Source organism: Epinephelus lanceolatus, chromosome 12 (genome assembly GCF_041903045.1).
Source record: "Epinephelus lanceolatus isolate andai-2023 chromosome 12, ASM4190304v1, whole genome shotgun sequence".
In the NCBI taxonomy this organism is placed as follows: Eukaryota; Metazoa; Chordata; class Actinopteri; order Perciformes; family Serranidae; genus Epinephelus; species Epinephelus lanceolatus.
This window is the reverse complement of record NC_135745.1, coordinates 18,556,768-18,564,325: the sequence shown is the minus strand read 5'-3', so window position 1 is coordinate 18,564,325 and position 7,558 is coordinate 18,556,768. Positions and strand designations below refer to the sequence as shown.

The window sequence follows — 7,558 nt, the reverse complement described above, 5'->3', positions numbered from 1 at the left end:
ATGGCCTTCCCTCCTTGGGTATAGAGCTGTGGACTTCTGTCTCTTTTTTCAGGGATTTTGTAGGGCAAGACATGGCAAGCAAAGTAGTGGTATCCATAATAATGCTTAAATTCATCAAATTCAGCGCTCCATATTGCTATTTTCTAAGCCACAGTAGTCATATTTCACAGAGACAGCCCATACTGCACCTTGCGGTTCCTCCATCTCACTTCCACATATGAGACTACTAGCTGGGAGGTGAGCGCAGAGCAACTTTGGAGACAAGTCTAAAGTTAGGGACTGTAGCAATTTGAATTCAGCCAGCACAAACTCCTCAACTCCCCACTGGATCTGTATGCTTCTGTTGCTGCCATTACACAGGTTAGAACCAGAGCTGCCACTGGCCAGTCGCTGGGGGTTGCAAAGGGCTCATTGCAACCCCTGGCGACTAGTTAACTAGTTAGCTCTGGCTGAATTTGAGTTGCTTCAGCAAGTCCATCTCCGCCTCTCCAGATGTGCCAGCCTCTCTCCTCACGACAAAAGCAGTCTCATAGGCCAGTAGTGAGGCCAAGAGGAACCATGGGGTAGCAGCTAGCTAACTAGCAGGTAATGCAGTTGGAATTGCTAATGCAGGCAGCACTCAACGTTTGACTCTGCCCATGCTGAGCAATCTGCAGTGAGGGGCTTCTTCTTTTGATATGCAATTCAGTTTTATAGAATATATGTAGTAGGGGGTCCATGCTCTGTCTTTCGTTCAGCTAAGGGGTCCTTGGCCTGAAAAATGTTGAAGACCCCTGCTGTAGATTATCCAAATTTGACATAGTAAGTCTGTCCCTCCTTTGAGAACGAGCTTTTTACCAAGAGTGTGCTGCTCCAAAATGAATGAAATGGATAGACCTGCAAACAACATGATTTTGAGCAGCAAGGATACAAGCAATTCATGATGGTGAGGGGTTCCTTGCTTGAAGCTGATCTTTTCCAGTCCTCTTTTTTGTCAATTGGTGTAACAACTTTGCTTTGGTAATACTATGCTATGGCTTCGCCTCCTAGATGCGTCACGTGTAATGTGAACTAAGCTTAAATTGGTGACTCTAACACACACTGCTGAGGGAGCTGTTCTATAGTAATACATCAACAAAGGAGTCCACCAGGTGGCAAACAACTGGACTGGAAAGTAGTCGTAATAAGTGTGTAAGGGGTTAAAAATGAATCTCAAACTAATGTGTGTTAGCCTGCTGCTCAAAATCATGTTTGTTGCAGGTCTATATCCACTTCATTCCTTTTAGATCAGCACACTGCTGGTGAAGCACTTGTTCTCATAATAAGGAACACACGCGGTCAGACTTGATAGGATCTATGATACTTGCATGGAGCCGCAAATACCACTGTATGGATGTATGGATGTCAATCTGAACTATCAATTTGAATACAACAAAATGACATGTGTAGTCCTACTTGACATTTGTCATTTATTAACTGTAAAATATAGGTCATACTACGACAATGACTTCTTCTACATCATTATGAAGCTAGTATGAGACGCTTTGACGGACATTGGATATTGGCTACCCAACACCACAACTAACACTAATGATTAGCAAATGTTGGGTTTTGGTTAGTTAAGTTCTTACAGCCAACAAAATACTAACAGCTAATAGTGTTGAAATGTCATGGATGTTAATACTGTGATGATGAGTGGTGTATATGGGGTTATACACAGGTATACAGGGTATACCTACCTCTTTTTCTGGCTGTTAATAGTATACCCAACTGTCAGCCAAAATGCTATTGGAATATATAGGAGATTATACCCACTTCCACCCCTGTAACCTGGCCATCTACCTACTGTATTAGTATACCCATCAACCAGCATTACACCCTCAGTTACAATTGTGGGGTTTTCTCATCATACTTAACAACTTTATGCCAGTATACTGTGAAATTGATGTTGGCATGATGGTGTGTTCACACCGAATGCAATGTGGACTCAGTCATTTAGATTGTTTGTGTTATTGTGTGACTTTCAGAACTGAACTAATATGGTGTCCATAGCAGTATGTGGGTTTATATGTATAGCAATGACATTGTGTAGACACTTACATCAAGTCACGTGGGAAAATGGTTTTAGGGCTTTTCATGCTAAAACATTCATACTTAACCCAAAATTTGAATTGAAGATTTGATATTTTATTTTTATTAATCTGATTGAATGATATCATCTTCTAAGTGGCAATCCTGGATCTAATAAGCAACCAAGAGCAAAAGATAAAGAATTATGTCTGCACCTTTCCCTCAAGTCATATGCAAATGGAGGGTGGTAAAATCATTGTGTTGAAGAATCTGTCAGTCTGCCAAGAGGAAAAAAACTAGACTTTCCCACTGCCGTATCAACCATGCTGTCGTTACTGGAGTGACTGGACTTCACGCATTGATACTGTTCAAGGACTAGTATTCTAAAGGTGATCTTTCTTTTCCATCCGTACCAAAAGACTCAGGATAATGTAAGTATTGTTATAATTTACCTCATACCTCATAAGTTTTTTTTTCCACAACATTCACCTGCTTCCATTTTTGTATTTTTTAGCTTTAATGTCTGTCAGCAAACTTTGTCAACTCCATAAAGATTAACATCTTAATGGTGCTTGTTCTGTTAATTCTAGTGAGAGATGTCTTTTTCTGCAGTCTATACTTGTTTGGACTAATCACATAAGAGATGCTGTCAAGCTCCGTTGACTTGTCTGTGTTGGATTCAGTGGAGGTTCGTGAACCCCAGGAAAACCAAACAAACAACAAATGTAGTAGGACCTCAGGTCATGTATCGCTATCTCAGAATGGATCTAATGTTAAGGCTTTCCTCAAAAGAAATGCTTTCGTTGTTCTCACAATGGCGGCTGTTGCATTAGGTAAGTGGTTTTCAAACACTGTACTTTATTCTCCTGTAAAGCCTGAAATGTTTTTATTATACCATTACTCTATCATATACAGTTGTTGTACAAATTGCAACCTGCTGCTTGCATTCTTTGTGTTAGTGTGTTACGTCTCCAGCACTGCTCTGTGTATTGGCTCTTCTGCATTTGATATTTTTAATTCACCCTTTCAATGATACACTGACTTGCTGCCTTGTATTTATGTTTCTCTAAGGGATTGGCCTGGGCTTTGCTCTACGACAAATTAATATGTCAGCCAGGGATGTAAAATATTTAACCTATCCTGGAGAGCTGCTGATCAGAATCCTGCAGATGTTGGTGCTTCCTCTCATTATTTCCAGTGTGATTGCAGGTTAGATCCACACATTCTGGCTTGGTTAAACTTTAACTCAAGCATGATTTTTAATCAGTTGATTATGAAATGGTTTGACCCACATCGTACACATTGTAATAGCACTCTGATAATAATCATCACGGTTGACACAACTAAAAGCCAACATAGTGGCTGTTGCAAGTGTTACTAAGCCTTAAGGTGGAATTCTGTCTGTGTGCAGAACACCTTACTTTTCTTTACTTTAGCTTTTTCTTTTTTACTTTACATTGTAGATTAGGTTTAGTTTGTCTTTAACCTTTCACCTTAATTTTAGTTTGATATTATGACCTTGATCAGTTCACTCTTCAAGCTGAGAATCAATCAAGGTGTTTTCTTTAAATTACTGTGTGTAGGGCCTCAACATTTTTTCTTAAATCTGTGGTAGGCAGAAATCTAGAAAAGGCATAATCTGAAAATACACCCTTCTGGTTCCAAGCACCTCCCACCAGATGACCACAGGCATGCATGTGCTTTAGTAACACAGTGTTTCTCATACATTGATTTATTTAATCTTATGTCTTAGTACAGTTGCACATGGCACATTAGCTCAGCTCCTCCTTGCCCCGCTCTCTCTCTGTCTCCGTTTATCAGACCACAAGTGAGACAAGAACTAGGTAGCTAGCGTTAACCACCCCACCATCCCTTCACTTCGCTCCGTGCCATAGTGAACTGTTTCCCCGAGAGGAGAGCAAGCTGCAGCTTGAGTGATGCACTTCAGTTGGCAGCTGTGGCAGCTCAGATTTGGCCAGCTGCAGCACCTGGTCTTACCTGTGTAACAGCAGCAACAGAAAGTTCACTGAGCTGGTGGGGTGTTGAGACTGTCAGGTCCCTTTGTCTGCATGATTGTCCGCCACTGAGTCAGGACTCCACAAAAGGGACACAAATGTATCTGCATTTGTAGAATAGGAACACCTTCTCTCTGAAATGACCTGTGATTGGCCGAAGTCTCTCGACATTTGCTTAAACCTAAGAAACAGAGCCAAGAGGAAGTGCCGAAGCCTACTGTTCTCTCTGTCCATTTGAATTACGATATGTTCAAAGTTTATTATGCGAATTTGCACATTTATGCCAAATTTAAACTGCCTACCTGAGCTCTAACTGTACATACATCTCAAAGAATTTTTCTAAAATTGCCCCCTTTATCGGTGGTTCTTATTTTGCATGTATATAATTTATTAATATAATAAGTTATCAAACCCAACATATGTATCACTGTATTTGAATTACTACAATTACATGAAAGATGTATATTTAATGTACTATTGTACTGAAGACGTTTTCTTTTATTTCAGTAATGTCATCTGTGGACAGGAAGGCTTTTGGGAAAATTGGGCTAAGGGTCTTTGGCTATTACTTGGTCACCACACTGATTGCTGCTTTCACTGGCATCTCCTTAGCCATTCTTATCCAACCAGGAAAATCATCCACTGCTGACTTAGTGTCCTCTAGTGGTAATACAGAGCCTGTGCAGACGGTGGATTCCTTTCTTGATCTAATCAGGTGTGTGTCAAAATCTTCCAAGGACACTTTTTCAGAGTAAATTACAGGCAACATGTACTGATACAGTTGGTATATAAAACACCTAATGAGTGTTTTTGGTTTATAGAAACATGATTCCCTCAAATCTGGTGGAGGCTTGTTTCAGAAAGGTAAGGCAATGGCTATGATTTGTTTTTATATTTTTACTGTCACAATTTCATACTCAGTAACAGTTAACATTTGCTTATATGTTTTATCTAGTATAAAACAGTTTACTCCAGGAGTGATTCAGCAGTAAAGAGTCTTGGTGTCAATACGACTGAGACCAGTAAAGACAGTGAGTTTCCTGTTTTTATTTTTTGTTCTGTTCCTGTGACTGAAAACCAAATATTTGTCTAACCCAGTGTAGGATTCATTTGGCATCTGTCTGATTGTCATTATTGTTACATTGGCACTACACAACTTGTCTTAACGACATTCCCTTGGATCTCTATAGATGACAGAGTGCCAGTGCCAGGCACCGCAAACGGATTCAATATTTTGGGTCTATTGTGCTTCTCTGTTGCCTTTGGCCTCGTCCTCGGCAGTATGGAGAGTGAGGGAAAACCTGTGAGGGATTTCTTTGACTGCCTGAATAAAGCCATTATGCGTCTGGTCAGCATAGTCCTCTGGTAAGCATAGGAAGCTTTCCTGAAGATGAACTGGCCGTGTGTTGTGTGAATGTGCCATTTAATTCATATTAGCTATCAATATTGACATACTCAGTGACTCCCTCAAGACTGAGTCTCTCCCTTTGCCTGTCCTCTGCCGTGCCTCCCCTCTGTATCACAGGTACTCCCCAGTGGGAATCATCTTCCTACTGGCGGGACAGATTGTGAAGATGACAGACGCAGAAGAGATAGGCAGTGAAGTTGCCATGTATGGTCTCACTGTCTTCATTGGCCTCCTGATCCACAGCCTCATCACCCTTCCTCTCATCTTTTTTATTGTCACATGTAAGAACCCCTTCAGCTTTATGGGTGGTCTACTCCAAGCTCTTACCACTGCCTTTGGCACTTCATCAAGGTGAGTCTAACACCTATATTAATGCCATTAAACCCATAGCAGACACATGACCACTGTGTTAATGGCTTCATCATTTTTTTCCGCAGTTCTGCAACCCTACCTGTTACCCTCCACTGTATGGAGAAAAATCACAACATGGAAAAACAAGTGACACGCCTTATGCTCCCTATCGGGGCCACAATGAACATGGATGGCGCAGCACTCTATGAAGCTGTAGCTGCATTATTTATTGCCCAAGTCAATAATATTGATTTTAACCTGGGTCAAATCATTGCACTCAGGTAAGCTCAAAACACACTGTGCTCAGACTGTTCAAATATATATATGTATTTCAGTCCATGTACCAACTTCTGTGAGTTACTGAGGACGATGAGTAAGTACTGCTCTTATTCTTCTTGATGCTTAAACCAAAATGTTACCTTTCAGTTCATGGCTCCACAAACATGATTGGTAAAGCCTAAGAGCACGGTTATTGGGTTGTGGCTGTTTTCTTATGCACAAACAAGACTAACATTACATAACCATCACTGTTTCTCCTGTTCAGTTTGATTGTCACAGCTGCAAGCACTGGAGCTGCAGGCATCCCACAGGCTGGCATGGTATCCATGGTGATTGTGTTGGAGTCGGCTGGACTGCCCACTGAAGACATTTCACTGCTCATAATGGTTGATTGGATTCTGTAAGTGCACATGCAACTAATAACAGTTTGAGATTTTGAGAGTGAGGAAACATTTGATCATTTGATCTCCACTTCTTCAAAGGTCTGTTTGAGGATTTTGAGTTTGAGGTTAGGGTTAGACATGGAGTTCGAAGTATCCTGTAACTTTACTTTAAACTAAAGCCATAATTTAAAGCCATAAACTTGTGTGTAGCTGTGGTCAAATCACACCGGCAAGCTCCTGCTATAACCTCAGATCTTCTTGTTTGTTGATAGGGATCGTGTGAGGACTACCATCAATGTGCTGGGGGATTGTATCGGTGTGGGTGTAGTGCAACATCTGTCCAAATGTGAGCTGCAGCCCTCCGGCTCTGCAGAAAAAAGACTGATGGATGAAATCTCCCAGGTTTGAGCATCATGAGACTTGACAGGATCTGTGTCCAATGGCTAATATTTATGTCATGTGTTATTACATGATAACATTATTTTTTTATACAGTATACTGTATACAGTAGCAGCCTGTAATCATTTAGTTTGCAATAAGGACAGTTTTCCCAAGGAACATGTTTTAGCGCTTTAGAAAAAAGTTCATGTTCATGTTAGTGGAACAGGATTGTGAATTGGTCTGTCACTTTTTTTTAAATGTCATCATAAAACCTGTGGCTGCCGTTATTCCCCACTGATAAAATTCCAATAAAACATGTTTACTGTCGAGAGAAACAGATCAGTGTACTTTGTGGATTGTGACAAAAGAGATTTGTCTCATTTGTCACAACATATAGGTTGGGTAAGTATATTTTTTGTTGTTTTGTTTGTTTGTTTGTTTGTTTACTAGAGAGAGAAGTTGTCCTATCAGGGGTTCCCATGTGTCCTTGAAATTCTTGAAAGTTTGATTTGACAGGAAATCAAAGCCATAGTTTTTTTAAATAAGACAGGAATAGACGTGGGTCATCGAAAGTACGTAAAAAAAAAAAATTAAAGTTCCTCTAATATTTTTTACTTAACATTAGTAAAAAGGCTATGATCTGCACGAGTGTCTCCAAGTGTCATTGTTTCATGTGCTACCTGCCTGGGGAA

The 7,558-nt window shown here is 40.5% G+C and overlaps 1 pseudogene across 1 annotated transcript; it reads left to right on the top strand.

The window, feature by feature from the left end:
• Nucleotides 1-2,367: 2,367 nt before the first annotated feature.
• LOC117272159 (excitatory amino acid transporter 1-like) lies at nt 2,368-6,991 on the top strand (annotated as a pseudogene). The gene is made up of 10 exons (XR_013492397.1): nt 2,368-2,480; nt 2,640-2,882; nt 3,121-3,258; nt 4,572-4,779; nt 4,886-4,928; nt 5,020-5,095; nt 5,255-5,429; nt 5,590-6,104; nt 6,368-6,502; nt 6,758-6,991. The product of XR_013492397.1 is annotated as an excitatory amino acid transporter 1-like (transcript).
• The last annotated feature ends 567 nt before the right edge of the window (nt 6,992-7,558 follow it).